This window comes from Haliaeetus albicilla, unplaced genomic scaffold (genome assembly GCF_947461875.1).
Source record: "Haliaeetus albicilla unplaced genomic scaffold, bHalAlb1.1 scaffold_152, whole genome shotgun sequence".
Taxonomy (NCBI): domain Eukaryota; kingdom Metazoa; phylum Chordata; class Aves; order Accipitriformes; family Accipitridae; genus Haliaeetus; species Haliaeetus albicilla.
The window spans coordinates 25,001-27,500 of NW_027212550.1; the positions used below are offsets into that span (position 1 = coordinate 25,001).

Consider the following 2,500-nt stretch of genomic DNA (forward strand, 5'->3'; position numbering starts at 1 on the left):
GAAGGCCCCAGCCCGGAGACGGCCCGACACACGCGTCAGACGCGCCCGGAGACGGCCCCCCGGGAACACGGCCAGGGACGACGGCCGGGCGAGCACCCGGGCAAAAGGCGAAACGGCGACCGCGCGCGCGGTCGCCGCCGCCGCCGCCCGGGGCGCGGCGGGGGGTCGGGGAGAAGAGGCTGGGGGGGGGCGACGGGGGTGACCCCCGTCCCCGGCACGCACACGCGCGCGCGGCAGCACGGCACGGTACCACCGCGGTACCCACCCGCAGACAGCCGCCCGCGCGGGAGGCCGGGGGCGAGGCCCGCACCTCCCCCCTTCTCTCTCCCCACCGCCGCGCCAGGCCCGACCGGCTCGACGAACCCTGACGGCCCCGGCGGGACGAGCTCCGCCCAGCGGGTGCTCCGGGAGCGGGGAGCTTCGGAGCGCTCCCCGAGTCTCGATTTAGGGGGACGAAGGCCCTTGGCAGCCGCCGCCGCCGGGCTGCGGGGAACGACTCCCCGGGCCCGGGGCCGCGCGCGCGCGGGCCTGCGAGGCACCCCAGCCGCGCCGCTGCGACCGCCGCCCCGCCGCGAGGCGAGGGGCGGCGGCACAGACGGGCGATTGATCGTCAAGCGACGCTCAGACAGGCGTAGCCCCGGGAGGAACCCGGGGCCGCAAGTGCGTTCGAAGTGTCGATGATCAATGTGTCCTGCAATTCACATTAATTCTCGCAGCTAGCTGCGTTCTTCATCGACGCACGAGCCGAGTGATCCACCGCTAAGAGTTGTCTGGCTTTCGGCACCGCCCCGCACGCGCGAGGGGGCCAGGACCGCTCGCCACAGGCAAGCGGCCCCTCCGGAGGATGGCCCACCGCCCGCCCGCCCACCCCCCTCCGCACGCGCGGAGGGGGCACGGCGCAGCACGACGGAGAAGCCGCGCCTCTGCTGACCGTACAAGCACACACAGAGAAAGGGGGGGAAAGGAACGGAAAACTCCGAACGGCAAGGCTGGGGAGCCCGCGCTCCCGACCGACCTGGGAAATGCCTTGCTGGCGTCGGAGGCGGCCCAGGCGCACGGGCTCGGCCCGGCCTCTGGGCAGAGGCAGCGATGCACCCGACCGCGCGCGGCCTGCCCACCACGCTCCGGACAACACGGCTGCTGCTGCTGCTGGGCAGCAGCGGGGAGCCCCACCGGCCCCGCACGCGCCTCCGTGCCAGCTGCGCCGCACTACGACAGCCAGCTCCCCCGGGCTCGTCCCGACGGCAACTCCGCGGCCACGCCAACGGCTCCAAGAGGCGGCAACCGCCAGAGCCGGCGACGCACCGCCCGCGGCCTGCCGGACGGCACCCGCTGCCGCACCAGAGCGGCTGCCCTCCCGGAACCACCGCCACCGCTTCTCGCCTCGGCCCCTTCCACGGGCACGCCCCAGGTGGAAGGCGGACGGCGCTAAGCCGGGGACAGCGCCCGCTCTCCCCGTTTCCACGCGGAGACCGCGCGTGGGGTGCCCCCGCCCGCCCCCGCCCACCTGCCCGGCGCGGCCGGGAAGCGCGACGGGGAAGCGGCGGGCAGGGCCCGGGACAGGACAGCCGCGGCCGGCAGCGAGCGCCCTCCGGCCGACCGACAGGCCGAGCGGCGCCGCCAACGCTCAGCCGGGATGCCGCCCTTGCCAGCAGCCAGTGGCGGGAGACCGCCGAGCACTCGCCAGGGCGAGGGGGAGAACGGAGCGCAGCGCGGCGCAGCGCTGCGACGGAGGCGCGGCGGCCCGGCAGCCGCCCAGCGAGCCCCCACCGCGGGGACCCGCCACCCCAGGCAGTGAGCCCGCGCTCACGCCGGGGTCGCCCGTTTCGAGGCAGGCAGGCCGGCTACGGCCGACCGCACCGCGGTCTCCACCGAGACCGGACCGCGGAGAGGAGGGGGCAGCGGGACCCCTCCCCGGCACGGCTGCCCGCGGGATGAGCACGGGCGGCAGCCCACCAGGGGCCTTCGTGGGAGGAACTCCCGGCCCCTTTAAGGCACCGCCGCCCGGCCGCCCCCCGGGTCGCATCGAGCCGCCCGCGTCTTTAAACCTCCGCCCGGCTCCACGGCCTTCGACCCCCGGGCTCACCGAGGGAGGGCCGCGGAGGCGCGGACGCTAGGTACCTGGCCCTGGGGTGAGGGAAACGACCTGCAGGCCCCGCGGGGGTGCCTCCCCCGCTGCCGCCCTCGGGGGAGCGTCCGCCCGCGGGGGCGCGCCCGACATCCACCGCCACCACCACGTCCTCCTTCCCGGGGCCCGGGGTTTCCCTCAGTAGCCCGGCGCTGCGCCCGGGAGGAGAGCCGTGGCTCGGGCCGCCCGCTGGCGCGGGACACAGCCCGGCGGGGGCCTTGCCCACCAGAGGAGGCGGCGGCAGAGCCCCCCCCGCCCCGGCTCCCTCGTGGGGAGAGGTGCGGGGGGGGGCGCCGCCGCCACCCCACCCGGCGCCGCGCACCCGCCCGGAATGCCCGGAGGCCTTTCCCCTGCGCGGCCGGCCGGGCTGCT

The 2,500-nt window shown here is 77.3% G+C and overlaps 1 non-coding gene across 1 annotated transcript; it reads right to left on the reverse strand.

Annotated features, from left to right (window-relative positions):
- Window positions 1–615: 615 nt before the first annotated feature.
- On the reverse strand, window positions 616–768 carry LOC138684348 (5.8S ribosomal RNA). Its single transcript, XR_011323648.1, has one exon. It is a non-coding gene; the product is annotated as a 5.8S ribosomal RNA (ribosomal RNA).
- Between the last annotated feature and the right edge of the window lie 1,732 nt (window positions 769–2,500).